Here is a 20,686-nt window from a genome sequence, read left to right on the forward strand (position 1 = left end):
ATATCCATACTTAGGCACCTGGCACCCCATAGACACTCAATGCAATCAATGTTTATTAAAGGAAGGACGAAAAAAGCTTGACCCAGAAGTTAAATAATTATTGAAGTCATCTAGTCAAGAAACTTTAAGAAACCAAAATAATGCTGGTCAAAATAGAAGGAGGTAGGCCAGAGAGATTAATGACAGTTTTTATGAGAGAACAGAATAAGGATCAGAATAACCCAAAGTTTGTGTGTGGGGGAGATTTGAAAGTTCATGTTTCATGGGTAGTACTAGAAAAATTTGGAGATGAAATAATTTTTCTTTTCCCTGGGATGGGTCCTTTTATACCAAATCCAACTTTAGTGTATGTGAGAAATATGTGAAAAATTTTTCAAGTTTCAAGTTTCAAATTTTAAATCTAGAATTAAGAGAACCTTTGGATAATTTTCCCAACATCTTCAATGGCAAAATTATTACTAAAAATCAGGCTTGCTGACATTCAGTACTTTTCCCGCTGTAGTATACTGACTCTTTTAGATTAGATTTAATGTTCTGAACTCAAAAACTGAATACTCCAGGAAAAAATAAAGACAGTATTCTCTTGTAAGAGAGTTTCATAATCAAGTTTAATATTCTACATCTCTTTCACGACTCCTGCCTCCTGGCCCTTGGCAAATTCACTCATTATTTTATTGGATCTCGTCCACCCCACTTCCAAATCTTCTCTAAGTTTGAATCCTATGGCACTCTCTTTATTGATCCAAAAAGTATACTTAACTCTTTCTGCACATTATTTAATATTTAGTTTAACAGTTGAAGTAGTGTTTTGTGATTTTGAGTGAAGTATGGAATTCAAACCCAGAGTTTGCCACTTACAACATGAGCAAAATTACTTCTCTCCTTCTCAGTTTCCTTATTTATAAAATATTCGTATTTTACAAAATATCTCATTTGTAAAAAAAAAAAAACCCACAAAACCTGATTCTGCTCTAATCTTAGAAAATACCTGACACATAGTAAATGCTCAATAAATTTTAGGCACTAAGATAATAACTATTACTATCATTTATATAGTTGTGATAGTTCAGTGACTAGTCTGTCTTGAATATCTGTATTAATGTTATCTGTCTCAGCTTAAAAATTCCTTGGTTGTTGAGGGGAGTAGAGGATGTACATCTAATCAAAGGTTTTGAATGGCACCTAGCACAGAACTGAATTCTACTGTAACTACCTTAGAAACAAACCTTAAGTAACCTAGGAAGACACTCCAATCTCCTGACTATACTCTAGTAGTCATCTTACCATGTGCTATGTTCTCCACTGTCTTTAAGATGACCCACCTAACTATTAATTGTATCAAATTATGTTTATCTCACCTTGAAATATCATCAAAAACACTTTATTCATAATTGTCAAAACTTGAAAGCAAACAAGATGTCTTTCAACATATAAATCAATAAATAAATTGTGATATATCCCATACAATGGAATGTTATTCAGCCATGAAAAGACATGGGGAGACTTAAATGCATTTTGCTTAGTGAAAGAAGCCGGTCTGAAAAGGCTACATACTGTATGATTCCAACTATATAACATTCTGAAAAAGGAAGAACTACAGAGACAGTAAAAAGGCCACGACTGTCCGATGAGGGGGCAGGGATGAATAGGTGGAACACAAGGGAGTTTCAAGCAGTGAAACTATTTTGTAACACTGTAACAATGCAGCTAAATGGCATTACTCATTTGGCAAAATCAGTATGGAGCTGATTTTTAAAAACCAGTATATTTAAATGTTACATTTATGTCTAAGTATTACTATTTATTCATTTGTGTCAACTACATTTCTTTCCAAAATTTAATTTTGCCCATATGCAAAAATCCCAATTTTAGTTCTTGTTAGAAGCATTAAACATCAGCTGATTTTAAAACTTTCTTATTGTTTATGTCAAGTATGTGAATATATTAGGCTGAAATATAAGTAAATAAGAAAACCTCCTTTAGTGGCTCCCAAATGGATCCTTATTTGTGCCAGCTGTCTGATTTTTATACATTGCTATATTATAGGACCTTGAGTAAAGACAAAAAGAAATGGATGATGTGCTGTAAGCCATCTCTATTATGCAGTCTGATTTACCTAGGAATTAATCTGGCAATTATCTCTGTTAACTCTTTAAGGTAAATGATATATCATTAAAGTAGCCAAAAGGCACCAATCCTTCTTTAAAAGTTATAGTCTGCTACACCAGTTAATTGTCTGTATGTCAAAGTATTAGTTTTACAGGGCTTCCTTAACTATTGACACTCAACAGAAAATGCATAAAACAATTCAAGCATGCTAAAGGTGGATAAGCACACACTCATCAATGTCAAAAAAATAATATTCCATTTAAAACCCTTTTATTTATGTTGTTGGATTCCTAGATTCTTTTTGTCTTCATTTTGCCCCAAAACATGTTTCTTAAAATATTTTGCACATTCTCCACTTGCTTCTTTGAGTGATTATCAACCACTTAGAGAGTTAGGAGTTACTCTATTAAAGTGACAACAGAACCAGATGTAATATTCCCACCCCCGAAAAGGCATTTATTTATTCCACAGGTGAGTTTTAAAAAGCTACTGAAGAAACACAATCTCACCTTCAGAACACTGAGATAAGGAGAAAGACAATAGAAGAGATAAAGAAAAAGAAAGAATAGTTCTCCTAGAAGTTTTAACTCATGAACTACAACCTCAAGTAAATTATGTACTTTGGCATTCAAAGGAGTCATTCAAAATTCAAAAGATAAGGCCTTTATGTCTTATTTTTATGTAAACGAATTTCCAAAATAAATAATTTTAATAATTATTTAAAATTTGAGAAAAAAATGTGTAGGTTTTCCTTGCAGACCATGTTTTTTAAATTATAATTTCCATAGCAAGGGCACCTGGCTGGCTCAGTTGGTAGAGCACATGACTCTTGATCTTGGGGTCATGAGTTCAAGCCTGTTGGGCATGAAGCTTACTTAAAAGAAAAAAGAAATAAGAAAACAGTGAATTTACCTGTCTACCTAATGCTAGAAAAACTGGATAAAATTGAAAAATTCAGTTGATCTACAATTCCATAGCAATGTAATATCCAGTAAAATATTTGAGCTATTGATGAAAATGACAATATACTAATAGCTATATAGCTCTGACTTAAACACCTGTGTCACAATACAGTAATTTACTGTCTTTGAACAATATCTCTTATATTTTATCAATTTCACTCTACTCAGTTACCTATATGTTTCTAATTGCTCCAACAGCTAATTTCTCCTCATTGAAATGTCAAATATCGTTTATGGGCTCCTTTAAAACCTTGCCAATATACTAACTACATATTATAGTTATATTGATTTTCACAAGGAAATATTAGTTTTTGAAAAAGGAAAAACTATTTAAAATGTTTATATTATATATCATACAAAACAGTCTTCAGCTGAATTTTTTTGGTAAACTATGTTGCAGTCTTCTACCAACGTTCTTTGGTTCAGTGTAAATGATATGGTAAATTTGCATTCAAATTCATGGAACTTTTCAAATCTGTTTCCCATTTAGCTGGCCAGCCAAAAACAATATTTTCATTTGTAAACAGCTGTTTCATAATCAGCTCTTTTGTACTATGTGGAACTCCATAAAAAATAGAAAATTTTATTCAAAATACAAGAATTGCATTAATCCACTGCAAATCATTGATTAGTTTTTGTATACTACCACACAGTTTAACTTATAAGGAAAGATTTTAAGGAAAATTTAATCTTGTGTCCAAATATAACATTACTTTAAACATGAGGTCATCTAAACATCTGTCTCCAATATATCACTGGGGATTTAAATCAAAAGTCTGCTAAACATGTACAATCATTTTGAAAATAAATAACAGGACAAATTTCGTCTTGATTATGATTATCATGCATTTTAAAAGGAAACATTTATTCTAATAAGAAAAGTCTGAACTAATTTAAACTTTATTGACATTAACTTAAAATAGTTTCATACAAGACTAAAAGATATATTTCATTTATTTGCTGCTTAACAATGCTTATATTTCAACTTTTCGACATTAAACACTATTCCTTTACCTCTTCATAATATTCTTTATTTTTGCAAAATATTTAAGGAAAATTTTCAAGACATAAAATATTTCCACTCAGTAACTGAAAAACTAATATTCATTCTGAACTTTCCTTCCTTTAGGGCAACTATGAATCCTCAGTAAGAACTAAAATGGTTCTATCCATTTAACTGACTCCTGCTTTATGCTTTAAAGTAATATGAATATGGCTAATTACAAAAGACAGTTATGACAATAACTTTACTCCAAGACTTTACAATCAGCAAAAAATGGATGTATTCTGAGGAGAGTTTACTTAAACTCTATATCTTACTGTAGAATTTAATTTGTGTCTAGTAAGTGCAACTATTTTAAATTCAGCAACAGGATTACTACTACCAGTTAACTACTTGAGATGAATTAGCATTAAAAATAAACCAAAATGCTTAATCTTCAAAAGTTTCTGCCAAAACTAAAATGAACATTAGCTGTTGAAAAGCTGGAGAAAAACAAATTAAAGCATCACTGAATAATATATTCTTAGGAAAACACCATAGCATTCCCTACTGTGGCAGAAATCACCAGAAAATTCATCTGCAAGGGATATTAGTGTCCAAGCTGATCTTGCATCTAGTAGGCTGTCACAAAATATAACTATAAAAAGTGGTCATTATGGGTTTCTGAACCACCTCAACTCTTTTCTTCTTCCTGCCTATGTCTTGGAAGACTTGACAGCTTTGGCCTTGGCCATTTCAGGTCATGGATTCTGCCTTGGTAGACACAAGCTAAGAACTTCAAAGTCCGCTCATGACACTGTGTACAGAATTCCTTAAAGGCAACAAGTATGTCTTACTCATCTTGGATGCCCATTGACTAGAACTCCATCTGACACATATCTGCAGCTTGATAATGCTTGATAAATGCATGAATGAGTTAATGAAAGGAATATCTGACTAGAAAACAAGAATCTTTGCCCTAGTTGAGTTGAAACTGCCTACTAATAAACTGCCTTAGTTTTCCCACCTAAAAAATGAGGCTAACTCTTGAAATGTGTCCTCACTGAGGTATTGTGAGAACTGGAAGAAAACATACATACAGAAGTATCTGGAAAACTAGCAGTAGTAAACAAGTGTGATTATTATGATGATTATCAACAATTATATACAAAGAGAAACAGATACTGAATGTGAGATGAAGTATTTATTTTAAAACGTTCTTTTGAAGAAGCTTAAAATTAAAATAACTTGCTTACCAAAATAATGTGATATGTTGAAATATAGAGAAATTCACTTTGGAAATACAGTTAAAGAACTGGGGGGGCTAAGAAATCCCTTTGGAAAAGTTAAGTCCTGTGCTTTCATTTTTTTTTAACTTTATAAGATCTTGAAAACTTAATAATTAATGTCTTTTGGATTACCAGGAAGAAATTCAAGCTTTCTTATGTAGTTAATACAATTGAGTTTTTCCTGGATCTTTGCCTTCCCATTCCAAAAGGTTTAATACTATAATGAATGGCTAAAGATGCTGATTCAGTATAAGCAATATAAAAGCATGTATTCTCGTGTTGCCATTGGTTTTCCCTCAAATTCAAACAAACACGGATATGAACTAAGTGGAATGTGTTTGAATCATACTGATCTTTGTGTTAAAATAGTACAGATTTGTCTTTACGATTGTCAATTATCTCCCTTTTTTCAAGTTATAAAAATAATTTTGCTTTAGTATAGTTTCCATTTGTATAACTTTTTCACATTCAGACTTTGGGTTCCCACATGTTTTACAATTTTCCATTTCTTTCTTAGTAGATTTGCTCTATTATGATGTTGATAAAAAGCATGCCCTTGAAAAATCACTCAACTTAGCTTTGCCCTATTCACTCAAAATACTTATGACAAAACATGCAAGGTACTATGTGTCACTTTTTATTTTTTTCTAGATCGTACTGACTTTTATTTTTCAAAATATCCATATTAGCAAGTTTTTCGTGCATTTTTGTCTGAGTGCTTTAATATAATACAGGCCCCACCTTTAGAGACAGTATTTCTCAACCTTGGGTGCACACTGGAATCAGCTGAAGCACTTTAAAAATGCCAAGTCCTGGACCCAACCCCCAAGATTCTGATTTAGTTGATCTGGACTGTGGCCCTGGCATCAGGAGATTTTAAAATTAGCCAGGTGATTCTAATGTGCAGTCAAGGCTGAGAACCATTGTTGTTACAGTCTTGTATAGGAGACTGCTAATAATAGCAACAAACCATCAATTTAGGGAGGGCTTACTTGTGCCAAGCAGCAGGCTAAGCACTTTCTGTGCATTATCTCATTTAATTCACAACAATCTTATGAAGAAAGACTGTTACTAATTCCTACTTTAGGAATAAAGATGTGGAGATTACAAAGATTAAGAAACTCTCCCAAGGTCCCACTGCTGTTAACTGGCTGAAAGAGAACTTATAGACAGCTCTGGGTACCTCCAGAGGAACTCTTCATCACTGACTACATCATGGTAGAAACTATGCCGTAAGCCAGATTTTTTTTAAAAGGGCAAGTCCGAGTGCTAGTGAATAGAAGAAATGACAGAAGAATTAGCTTCAGGGATATAAAAACACTAAAATTAGTAAGATAATGGAAATGCCCATTTTTCTCCTTAGCCTGATTGTCAGAATAAATTAATAACTTTCTCAAAATAGTAGTATTTGAGGAAAAGAACATTCCCAGGCAGTGTCCTGGTCTAGCTGCCTACCTCTCAGTTGTCATGGACACAGGAAGGAACAATGAAATCATTATTTGACTATTATTTTTTAGTTGCTAGTCAGCATATGACTCTGTCTGTAAACTGCATCTCTGCATTCCCTACAGATCAGGGGAGCTGTCCCTCCTGGTAGTGACAGAACAACCACAAACAAAACAGTCCTTCTCAGGGGAAAGCCATCTTTATCTGTCAGTATTAGTCAGTTGAGAAACAGAGCTGCAGGCAGCTGAAAAAACAGTTTGACTGTTTTAAGTTTACAGGTGGCCTTATAATGGAAATTTTTACACACTGAAATTCCTTTTTCAAGTTAAAAAAGTTTGGACAAAAAGGGACAGAATTTGGCAGTATTTTAATGCAACGCTTCTAACCAGCTTGCGAAAGCAAAATATCAAATTTTAGTGAAGCTTGGTGAACTAAGCACCCGCCTTCTGGCAAACAGACTCAGTTAACTATTACCACTCTTTCTGTGAACATTCCTCATGGTTAAAATCAGATCGGCCACACTTATCACAGGGCCTGATATATACAAAACACGTAAGAAATGTTTTCTGAATGAATTCATGGATGTTGGGAAGAATTAATTTAAAAATAGTGTTAATAGAAGATTGTATACACAGAAACATAATAATAATGTCAGCATGTAAATAATAGGATAGCTGCTTACAGCGCAGCCAGAAAGTATTTCCGTGCGTGCGTGTGTCTGTGTGTGTGTGTGTGTGTGTGTCGTTTGCTTGGAAGAAACCAGGATGACAAGAGAAGGCATTTGACTAATAATTCCATAATCATTAGCAGCAAGGATTGGATACTTTGGCTTTCCTCAACATTTGGGACAATGAAGCAGACAAAGCCAGTTTATTTTGTAGGTTGCTCAAAACCTTCTTCCTGATTGGCCTACCAGAACTTATAAAACTTTTTCTGGAGAAAAGGCACAGTTTGGAGCCTATCCCACACAATAAAATACAATTAATTACATTTATCAATTTAGCTACTAGAATAAAATTTTCCTAGGACAAAATCATGGTTTTAAAATGTCAGATTAGGAAGCTATTTATGAGAGTCAGAAAAGCATGGGGTGCTTTGGTGGGAAGCCCTGGACAGGCCCCTGAGAACACTGAACCTTGGGGTTGAGGGACTAGAAAAAATACAGACACTAATGAGAATGGCTGATTACAAACTTGGGTAATAATTTTGCCTTCAATTCCTGGGAAAAGGACTAACAGACCCTTGTTAATCTATAAATCAGTGGTTGTCAATCACGTGGTGGGTCTCTTTCTCACTGGCCTGGGATATGGAAAAAACCACATTAAAGGAAAGGTCTTTACGACTTATATTGATTAATAATACTTGATACACTTGCTCCAAATAATACTTTATGATTTTAAGACAGCCAAAGATATTATGAATGATAAATACAATAAAATACCTACAAAAATATAAATGTCCTTCTTTTTTTTTTTTTTAAAGTAGATTTTGGGGGAAGGGAGTGACCCAAGTTACTTGATAGGGTGACTACTGGGATATGAACTGAGAATCATTCCTATAGGCCCACTACAGAATATTGAAAATGAAACCTAATGACTCCATTTGGGGAATAAAAAATTAAAATTTCTGGTGAAAAATAAGATGTTAATTATATCCAGGTTTGAGAACAAAACAAAAACTCCACCACCCCAAAATAAGGTTAGGGTTCTAGAAGATAAACAGAAAAATACAGTTTATATTATAAATTGTAGAACAGAATTATAGTTTGCATATATTCATATAATATGGCATCTATGACAATTTTTTCAAATGCCTGGAGCACACCTAAATACTTTTACATTTTCCCTCTCTGTTGGTAACTAACATTTACTGAGTGCTTACGAAGTGTAAGGCACAATGATAAGCCTTTACATGCATCAACCCATCTGATCCTTCAAACAACCTCATGAAGTAGATTGCATGCATCCTATGGATAAACCACAGAAATGTTAAGCTGCCCAAAGTAACACATCTAGTGAATGTCAAAGCTGGGATCTAATGCCAGTCAGTAAAGCATCAGAATCCCTACAGGATGCCACCTCCCTATATTACCTCTACTCTCTTAGTAAAGTTCACTATTAAAACATGGACACCTTTTGATGAGGTGCTCCATTTTCTTCTTTATTGATCTCAGTTGTAACTATTTCATTGCTAAGCTCCCATAGTGTACTCAAAAGTTTGCCATCTATGTAACTATTTTTGGAAAACGATGTAATTCCAAAACAAAGATTTGAGAACAAAACTTAGGTAGACCAATGTTTTTCATATATATATGAAATCATATTCATATACATATATATATTTCATGAAATATATGTATGTGTATATATATGATAAATGACTGGAAAAAAACTACAACCAGCACAGTGGACTTTGAGCTTGGGAAAATAAACCTACCCCCAAGCAGTAAGCAACTCAACAATCAAATAGGCTACATATGCTTCTTATAACCATTCCTGGGAAGGCAGGTGTTGGGAAGAAACAGGTCTACATCCGTGCACAGTCAAGATCCAGGTTTGTAGAATCAATGGGACTTAGACTACGTAGGATTAAAGTCCCTCCAAGATTGACTCCTTCTTAGGGCAATCAGGGCAGGAAAAGTAGGACCCTTTGGATTCCTTTTTCTTCCTTTGCCACTATTAGGAATAAAATTGAATAGTGCATCTGAGACAGTGTATAGTTCCTGGGGTCATGTCTGAATTTGGTGACAGGTGAGCACTACCAATGACATGTATTGGGTATGGAGGAAACTGCACCAACTCCTTCAAATCATTTAGAAAGCAATATATGCTCTAGTATCTTGCTGAAAGGTTTAGAAGTTTTTAAATTAATTAACATTCAAAATTGGGAACCAAAATAAATTTAACATTCATTCAGTCATCTATTCATTCAACAAATGTTTATTCAGTACCTATCCTGTGCCATTTTCTGTTTTAGACACTAGGGATATAGCCGGGTACCAAACAGACTAAGATTCTTATCCTCAGGAAGCTTATCACCAACTGATAGAAATAAGAGCATGTTTTAATATCTGTCACTATTATACATCAGCTTTAGATAATAATATTATGCATTCTTACATTTAAATAGACATGTCATTGTTACAGGTCAATAAAATATAAAAACTAAGATTTCTTTAAAAATTTAATATATGGATATTTTTTCAGTTCTGCAATGTTAATAAAACATACATTAAAAATGTGACTTCCCTCATGTATGTTCAAATGCAAGAATACATAAATTTACATAAACTGCACAAATTATAACAAAAATACAGATAGTTTCCAATGAAGAAATGGTTTTAATTTTTTAAAAACCTGTATATACCAATAACCACTGTGACCTCCATCTACTCCAACCTTGATGCTTCCTTTATTACAGTTCTTTGCTTCACACTTCCTCTGTGGTCCTCTTCTGCTGTCTGACTATTCAACATCCATCCATCCATCCATCCATCCATCCAACACACAACTATGTGCCAGGAACAATTGGAGTGAGAACCTCTAGAATCCATCACACTTTTCCCTCAGGATGAGAGTTTCTCAGAAGTTGAAACAGACATGAGACTCTTAATATATTAAAAAATAAAGAAATGCCAACTGTTATTAAAATGTAGCTTATTTTAAATGCCTACGTATCACATATTAATGCTTTTAACACACACAATTGCATGAGAAAGGCAATGACTTTATGTCTAGCTTTATTTGAAAGAAATGTCAAGTTTAAGTTAGGAGGTCCTTTGTGAATGTGTGGCCCCATTCAAATGGCCCTGCTGGTCCTGCTAGCACCCCTCCCTCTTGGTTAACTGCCAAGGAGAAGCTACTAGGCTGTCTCCACATATGAGCATCTCATTCTCAGTCCCCACTACTTACAGCCCTTGAAACCTTCAGGAAAGCTAAACTCAAAAGGGCACAGGACCCTATATTTGGGCATAAGGGTCCTAAATGTCCCAAGGTTCAGGATTCCTATTAGTGGTATTTCACACTTATTAGGGGTTATAGATTTTTGTGGCTCACGCACAAAGTACATAACACTGTTCTAGGGGGAAACATATCCTGATTGCAAACAACTAACCTAAAATTACAGATTTTTGGACCCTGACCTATACATTTAGGCATTACATGAAACTATATTTTTTCTCATACATGGTAACTGCATTTCTTATTTTTTCCTTATATATTTGTCTTGTATGTTTTTCCTATACATGGTAACAGTAAGTCATTTTTTAAAATTTTAACTTACCCAGAAAAAAAATTTGCCATCTATTTCTAATTTATGTGAATAATGAAAATAGACCTCCTTTTTGAATTTATAATATATTTCTGTGTATAGCTGCTCACAAGCAGAAACTGTACATCTTTTATTGATTTTATGTCAAATATTCCATTATAGGGAGCAAATCACACTGTTTAGCATTTCCATATAACTTAGGTCAGAAAATAAAAGTTTTGGGGCGCCTGGGTGGCTCAGTCGTTAAGCAACTGCCTTCAGCTCAGGTCATGATCCCAGGGTCCTGGGATCAAGCCCCACATCGGGCTCCCTACTTGGCGGGAGGCCTGCTTCTCCCTCTCCCACTCCCCCTGCTTGTGTTCCTGCTCTCACTATCTCTCTCTCTGTCAAATAAATAAATAAAATCTTAAAAAAAAAAAAAAGAAAAAAGAGAAGTTTTATTTTCAGTGCAGCTCTGAGAAACTATCAGTCCTACAAGGAACATTCCCTCCACTAACACCAAAATAAGATGCTACGAATGAGTTCAAAGCACTTGGCTTTTAAAATAGAAGATATTTTCTTTGTCTCTGCCACATTTAGGCTGATCAGAGAGAGGCACAAAAGCAACATATGTCTCAAAAGAATTGTATCACATTGTGGCAAATGCAATTTGAATAAAAATAGACTTAATGAGTAGATACATTCTAAGCACTGCGCAAGTCCTGCAGATACAAAATAAATAAGACTTTTGGCCCCTACGTAAATGGGGCTCACTCTTTGCAAGACTTAAAAAGCAAGAATTAAATCCAGTGTAATCTTTTAAATTTATCACACACAAAAAAACAAAAGAAATTGTGAAAAGCATCCATGTAGAGTAAAACATACCACATAATATGTAAACGTATCAATGAAAACATTGTAAATACAGACAATACTAGATAATGGCTATTTAAAAACCCCTATTGAATGGACAGATGATACATTTCTGAAGTATATAATATATAAATCTAGCAAGGGTCACACAGACACCATCATCACTGCTTTCTTTCCATATAACTTAGGTGCTAGTGTCTCTACTATTCTTTCTTTTCTTTCCCTTCTTTGCTTCTCTGTTGACCTTCTCCAGCATATGTGTGCTCAGAAGAATAGAAGGTATAGGCCAATGCAGATCTTCACAAAAATATGAAGGAAACAGAAAGAGTCTTATCCTTCCTTGATGCTTGATCAGGCAAACATGAGACTATATTGCTCTGTAAAAGAAAGTTGCTGATATGCTTTCCAATTTTGATATGATTACATTTCTACTTTCATCTTAAAAGAATATGAAATAAATGTTTTCTTAGCTCAACTAAAAAAGCCCCTGCTAATCAAAATAAATCACTAAGGGGTCTATAGTACTTATTATGTTAAGGATTTTCAATATTCATCTTCTTTATAATTTTCTTAAAATTTCATAGCTGTATACCGTTCTCGTTAAGAGAGAAAGAAATAATGTGTTTAATTTACTAAGCCTTTTTCTAAAAAATGTTTTAAAAAAACATGGGCAAGTTACACTGCCATCTTGTGGTTAGAAGTTCATTTACAGTAGCAGGGACTTCCCAGTACTTCCATTAATTCCACACACAGTATGCATTAACCTAAAAAAAAAAAAAAAAGAAATCCTGTTTGGAACTTAAGAAAATACATTCTTTATACACCTCCCTCACTTTCTTATGTTAAAGGTCATTATATTAAAACAAGAAATGGCATTTTGAGTGGCTGCCCCGGATAGATAAAAAGAACTATGCATTTGGCACTGTAGATCTTGCTCACAGAAACTTATAATTTACTACTAGTGTATACACACTCTAACCCTGACAATTTAGAGACACAAAATTATGGATTCTAGGAGTTTCATTTCCATAAGGTAATCTCCAAGACCTAAAAGCAATGAATATGACATTTATGCTAAACTTATCAACAATTTTTTTTGATCCAAAACTCTAAATTCAAAAGCAAGACCACCCACCACAGAGAACATAACTATTATAGCAATAAAAATAGTTGCTCCCACCTCTCTGACTCATATACATAAACTTATTTTTCCATTCATAGTTAAGAATCATAATTAAATAGAAAAATTAATTCCAAAGTCCAGTCATCTACATTTTTCAAATGTATAATTCTCTATGATCTATGCCAGGCACCTGTTCCAAGTGTTTTACAATGGTAGGATCTAACTAGAAGCTAAGACACTTCTACATCTAACTTTGTCTGCAGAAAGCTTTTCTTTTCTTTTTCTTTTTTTTTTAAGCAAATCACGAAAATCATAGGAAGACAGTGCCATCTATAGGTCTGCACAAGGACAGAATGGTGTTCTTTTCAAATGTGACTGTCCACTGTGATGCAGTAGCCAACCAAATGCATTGCCCTAGAAGGAAGCTTCAAAATAACTTTGCGCATTATTGAATCTCTGGAGAGGTACCAATAATTTATTCCAAAGTATTTTAACTTATCTCTACAATCATTCTCCAAATAATAACAACAACAACTACATCAACAAGAACAAAAATAATACTTCCCATAACTGTATCAATCTGATTTTGGTACGTTTGATGATCCATAAATATTGATAATTTTTTTAAAAATATTAGCTCATTTGGCATTTCTTCCCTCCCTCCCTCCCTCCCTCTCATAATGTAGAGCTTTTTGAGCTTAATTCTATTTTAGGTGTCATTCAATTCTACTGAAACATATATTCCATTATTATTTCTCCAAAGTTATATTCCCCCCCCATAACAGTCCATTCTAGATTTTACAGACATTCAACTAAATTCACCCTGTGGCTCACTTAAAGCTACCAGATTCATGCAAATGAAAAAGCTCAAAACAAACCTATTTCATGCAACTTAAATTCCCTCCTTTTTCACAGCCAGGCTCACCCAGTCTACTCTGGGGTTGCTCTCACTCCAGTGAGTCATTCTGGTAGCTTACCTAATTGTATAAGTCTTGTTTAACAATTACCCGAGGATTGGGGCTCAACCCATTCCTAATCAATCACCTGTAGGGAATGGCAGAAAAGAGGCAGCTTTGTCAATGCTGACAGAGTCCCCTGATGGGTGATATGGAGAATTTTATACTTGTACTATGGCTGGCAAAAACAAGAAATGCTGGTTATGCCAAAGGCAGATCTTGATTGTTCATCAGTATGCGAGTTTCTAGAGCAGCTACAGTATTTAAACCAGCCTGAAGGAAAAGAGGTCTTACGAAGGCAATATTCTGTATGGGGCTGCTAGCCTGATTTCTCATTTTGCACACTCTGAGGCAGGGTGGGGTAGTGGGTAGGAGTAAAAGCTCTAAAAGCAAAGAAAACAGAGTTTGAGTTCATGTTCTGTCACTGGCCTTGAGCAAGTTACTTAATATATCTGAGCTTCACTTTCCTCATCCTCAAGAAATTACAAATTATTATCAATAATTTAAGCAAAGTAAGGTGCTTTATACATAGTAATCAATTAATGTGAGCACTTAAGATTTATCTTACTGTTTCCTGTTTGTCTGATCTTAATTATTAACTAGATAATTAGGGAGGGTCCATCTAAACCCGAACACCCAGAGAAGGTCGCTTGTAACTTGCTAAGTTAACAAAAAGAATGAATGAGAAAGACAACTCAAAATAAGGATGAGTACAATGATATAACAAAGAGAAAATGGTATTTGATGGTCTGATACTAGTTTCAAAATTTACCTCTGAAACATTACCTTTGAAAATCACTAAAAATCCACATAACTCTTGTTCCCATGTTGTTTCTACTGTATAAGTTAGAAATCTGAATCTGTAGGACACAGAGAAGTTGGAAATATAGATTGGGGGGTTACGTGCAAACTGATAATATTGAAGCCAGAGAGCAGATGGGCTTGCTCAGGGAGGTAACAGTGTATGGAGCAAGGGGAGGGGAGTGGGGGGATGGGTTAGCCTGGTGATGGGTATTAAAGAGGGCACATATTGAATGGAGCACTGGGTATTATATGCAAACAATGAATCACAGAACACTACATCAAAAAAAAGAAAGAAAGAAAGAAAGAAAACCAGTAAGATTCCAATAAATAAACAGGCGTAAATCATAGATAAGTTGTAAAAGAAAATTCAGCTGATACGGTAAAAATTCAACCTTTCTAGTAGCGAAGTGAATGAAAATTAAAATAAGGACAAGATCCACTGAATTAAGCAGAATATTAAAAACCTGGCATCATCAGTACTGGTGAAGATAGGACAAAATTGCCAGGTAGGATATTAATCCCAACCCTTTGGAAACTGATTTCACTTCAAGAAAATTTAAAATTATTTTGTTCCTTTGGCCCAATTTCTTGAAAAGAATCCTGAGAAGATACTGTTCAATATAGATAAAGCTTTTTATAGTGAAAAAGTTCATCACATTTTTTTATGGGACAACTTAATAAAGCCTTATACACGTTACAGAAGATGGAAGAGTTAAAGATTATGTAGCATACGGACCCAATAAACTGTTTTTGCAGACATTAAAAGAATCAAGACTGCAAAGTATAACCTAGAGAATATAGTTAATAGCATTGTAACAGCTCTGTATGGTGACAGATGGTAACTAGATTTATTGTGGTGATCACTTTGTAATGTATATAAATGTTGAATAAATGTTGGACACCTGAAACGCATAAAAAAAAAGTGTATGGAGCAGAGAACTTAGGACCCTGCAGAATGCCAGTTTTTGAGGAAAGGGAAAGAAGAGGAACCAGCAAAGGAAACATAAAGAAGTGACTGGATATGAAGAGGAGAGTAACAATCAACAGTAGACAACTTTAAAGAGAAAAATTGGTCAGAGATGTGAAATTTTACAAAGATTAGGCAAAATTAAGAATGAAAACCAGTAGTTAGCAGTTTGAGCACAAAGGTAAAGACAGATACACCAATTATAGTAGGTTGGAAACTGAGTGAAGAACTTTTCACAAAGGTTGACAATGAAAGGAAGAGAAACACAGGACCATAGCTTGAGATATGGAACATGAACTTGAGAATCACAATATAAAGAAAAAAATACAATCAAATGCCTGTTGTGGGTTGAACTGTGTCCCCCCAAGAAAGATATGTTCAAGTCCTAAACTCTTGTATGTGACCTTATCTGGAAATAGCATCTTGGGGCGCCTGGGTGGCTCAGTCGTTAAGCGATTGCCTTCTGCTCAGGTCATGATCCCAGGGTCCTGGGATCGACCCCCCACATCAGGTTCCCTGCTCTGCGGGAAGCCTGCTTCTCCCTCTCCCACTCCTCCTGCTTGTGTTCCCTCTCTCGCTGTCCCTCTCTGTCAAATAAATAAATAAAATCTTAAAAAAAAAAAAGAAAGAAAGAAAGAGTGTCTTTACAGATGTAATCAAGTGAAGGCAAGGTCATACCGGATTGGAATGGGCCCTAATCCAATGATATCCTTATAAAAAGAGGGAAATTTGGACAGACACAGAGACAGATGGGAAGAGAAAGCCATGTGATGACAGTCAAAGAACACAATGATTGTTAGCAATTACCAGGAGCTGAGAGAGGCATGGACCAAATTCTCCTTTGCTGCTTCCAGAAGGAACCAGCCCTATCCACATTTGATTTCAGACTTCTAACTGCCAGTACTATGAGACAATAAATTACTGTTATTTTAAGCCATCCAGTTTGTGGTACATTGTTCAGACAGCCCTAGCAAACTAATACAAGGGATCAAAAGATACAGATCTAATAGAATACTTAGAATGTGTGTAAGCCATGATCACATCAAAGTATGGAAATAACTGACACAAACGTAATAATTTAAAACCAAAAGGAAAAGAAATTGGTAAGAAAAATCAGTTAAAATCTAGAGCAGTTAAGAATCTCATAGACGTTCCTTAACCTGGTTTCATTGCCATTTTAAGATACCACCTATTTAAATCATAAAGATGTTTGAAAATGATTTGTGCACCTCTTTTCATTTTGGGGTCCTGGAACAAAAGATGATACATAAATTTAAAAAATTATCATGGACTTCTCACTCAGAAGGTGGCAGACATTTTAGAACTGAAGATAATTTTTTCACTTCGTTTACCGAATGATTACAATATAAGAAAATATTGTTAAAGGAAAGTACTGTTGCAAATATTCGTTGTCTGATGACTTGAACCTCAGCATAATTTTCTCTCTTCAGAGTGGGACCCTAAGAATATATTCTGTGGCCTAAGCTTCTGATATTTAGTCATTAATACAGTCAACATCCATTTCTGAGCATCTACTACGCTCTACCTAAAACACCAGGTTCTCAGTGCTCTGAGATATTGTAGTCAAGGGGAGGGGAACACAGTGCGTAGGCAAAGGAGATGAGGAAGTGCTGGTTTAACAGGTGTTCCTAAAATGTTGTGTTAAAGTTGATTCATGTTTTTACATCAACTGAATCATGTACCCACACATTATACTTATGCTTTTAAAATGTCTTTCACTGAAGGACAGTAAAATAAGAAATGCTTTGAAATATGGTTATGCAATTCATATTTTGTTCTTACTTAAATTCATATTTTTGAGAACTAGATTTTCTTTAAGAGAGACAAGATAGAGCTACCCTACGACCCAGCAATTGCACTACTACGTATTTATCCAAAGGATAGAAACATAGTGATTTGAAGGGGGACATGCACCCCAATGTTTATAGCAGCAATGTCTACAATAGCTAAACTATGGAAAGAGCCCAGATGTCCATCGACAGATGAATGGATAAAGAAGATGTGGTGTACACACACACACACACACACACACACACACACACACACTATGGAATATTACTCAGCCATCAAAAAGAATGAAATCTTGCCATTTGCAACGATGTGGATGGAACTAGAAGGTATTATGCTAAGTGAAATAAGTCAGAGAAAGACAAATGCCATATGATTTCACTCATATGTGGAATTTAAGAAACAAAACAGATGAACATAGGGGAAGGGAACAAAAAATAAGATGAAAACAGAGGAGGCAAGTCATAAGAGACTCTTAACTGTAGGAAACAAACTGAGGGTTGTTGGAGGGGAGGTGGATGGGGGGATGGAGTAATTGGGTGATGGGCAATAAGGAGGGCACTTGAAGAAATGAGCACTGAGTGTTGTATGCAACTGATGAATCACTAAATTTACCTCTGAAACTAATAATACAGTATGTGTTAATTAAATTGAATTTAAGTAAAAATTTTAAAAAGAGAGAGAGAAATTAAAATGCATCCTTTAAAGGTATTTTATAATTAATTTGAGCAGCAGAGTTGCTTCCTCCTATGTGGTTGAAATAAGGGGAATTTTTCCTCCCTAATTACCCAGATAATGGGTTCCAGCCTCCCTTTGATGTGTCATAAAGGCTCACCTGTTTCACTACAACCTGCTATTTATTATCAAACATTTGCAGTTTCTCAAATCCTGACGTTCCAAAGGTGCCATTTATCCATATCACATGTGTGTCCCCTTTGCACCCATTCTGAAAAAGACTTTTCCTTGATCAAAATTTCAACCTTGATCACCCCCCGGTGCATCGACCCTTTTATTACTTAGACCAAATTAAAGTCCAGAGGACTACTAATATACATACTACCTGTTAAGGTACTTCTTTTAACTGTATTTTAACTACTATGGGTTAAAGCAAAAAATGGTAGAAATCTTGTAAAAAAATGAAGATACATAAGATATATAATAAGATTAGGAGTTTAAAAAATAAGATTTGAAATTATGCAATACCATTTTAGTTACCTTTTTAGGTTGAAAGCCTTGACTCTTCCACCAGTATAATGCACATTTTACACTGTGCAATAGTTAACTTCCCAGAGACCTATCCATGAATCCCAGGTTTCTTTCCACCTAAAAAAGATTTTTCGTTTCACTTTCTCATTTGACTCCTTGAAGGTGATTAATGAGAAAAACTGCACAAAGTACTGGAACTATGTCTAGTGCAAAACTGGAAAACTTGTTTTCAGAACACTTTGACTACACAATTTGACTAAAATATCTCTAGGAAGACACAAAATAAAAATTGTGATTGGAGATATGATGGGGATGTGTGCCTACAATGTACAAAGAACTAGGGTGGGGCTGGAGAGGAGCCTGAAAATTTTGGGAAACAAATCAGTGTCCTGCATGAATGGCGATATGTAAAAGCTATAAGGAGGGGAAATGCTCTAGGAAGTCCTCTGAGTGGCACTGGCAGACTTCTGGGAATATGAGTATGAGATTCTGTGAGACAGGAGGGAGAGGGCCTTAGAGATGCCACTGTGCAAGGGAATTCAGTGTGGACAAGGCCTAGGCCTCAGGAAGGACCTTGACAGGCTCTGGTGAGAGCAGGGTCTCTCAAGGATCCATGAGGACTTGCCAGAGACCCTGGAAAACTCTGAAGTTAGAGGCAAAAGCCCAATGAGAACTTGGGGAGAATACCCATCTGAGTGAGCCTAAAAGGCTTCTACATGACATGGGAAATAAGAACCCCGTGAGCTTTGGAAACACATGTAAGAACCCAAACTGGTTATTAAGGAGAATGGGAGGGTCTGAGGTAAAGCTAAGTTCCTGAATCCAAGGAAGAGATGTGCATAGAAGGGGAACTTCCTGGAGCCCTACTGGTGAGCAGACAAGGTAATGATATGAAATACTGAGGCCTAAGGGACCTTGGGAACTCTAGCAAGTTTGGGGGGAATTCTATCAGTACTGCTGTCAGGTTGCTACCAATCCCTTCGGTCATTGTGAGAAATAAAAAAAGATGTCCCAGAACCATATGATCCTCTCAATAGATGCGGAAAAAGCATTTGACAAAGTACAGCATCCTTTCCTCATTAAAACTCTGCACTATGTAGGGATAGGATAGTAGGAACATACCTCAATATCATAAAAGCCATATATGAAAAGCCCATAGCAAATATTCTCAATGGGGACAAACTGAGAGCTTTTCCCCTAAGGTCAGGAACACGGCAGGGATGTCCACTATCACCACTGCTATTCAACACAGTACTAGAAGGCCTAGCCTCAGCAATCAGACAACAACAACCAAATAAATAAATAAATAAATAAAAGGCATCTGAATTGGTAAAGAAGTCAAATTCTCATTCTTTCCAGATGACATGATACTCAATGTGGAAAACCCAAAAGACTCCTCCCCAAAATTGCTAGAACTCATATAGGAATTCAGCAATGTGGCAGGATATAAAAAAAATCAATGCACAGAAATCAGTTGCATTTCCATACACCAACAAGACAGAAGAAAGAAATTAAGGAGTCAATCCCATTTACAATTATTCCAAAAACCGTAAGAAATCTAGGAGTAAACCTAACCAAAGAGGCAAAGGATCTGTACTCAGAAAACTATAGAACACTCATGAAAGAAATTGAGGAAGACACAAAGAAATGGAAAAAAAAAAAAAAAACATGCTCATGGATTTGAAGAATATTGTCAAAATGTCTACCTAGAGCAATCTATACATTCAATGCAATCCCTATCAAAATACCATCAACTTTTTTCACAGAGCTGGAACAAATAATCCTAAAATTTGTATGGAACCAGAAAAGACCCCAAATAGCAGAAGAATGTTGAAAAAGAAAACCAAAGCTGGAGGCATCACAATTCCAGACTTCCAGCTCTATTACAAAGCTGTCATCATCAAGACAGTAT

The 20,686-nt window shown here is 35.1% G+C and overlaps 1 protein-coding gene across 1 annotated transcript in view; it reads right to left on the reverse strand.

Moving 5' to 3' along the window:
• The window catches only part of SLC25A21 (solute carrier family 25 member 21), a 476,445-nt gene that overhangs the window by 450,362 nt on the left and 5,397 nt on the right, over positions 1 to 20,686 (reverse strand). The window lies entirely within an intron of this gene.

This window comes from Halichoerus grypus, chromosome 8 (assembly GCF_964656455.1).
Source record: "Halichoerus grypus chromosome 8, mHalGry1.hap1.1, whole genome shotgun sequence".
Taxonomy (NCBI): domain Eukaryota; kingdom Metazoa; phylum Chordata; class Mammalia; order Carnivora; family Phocidae; genus Halichoerus; species Halichoerus grypus.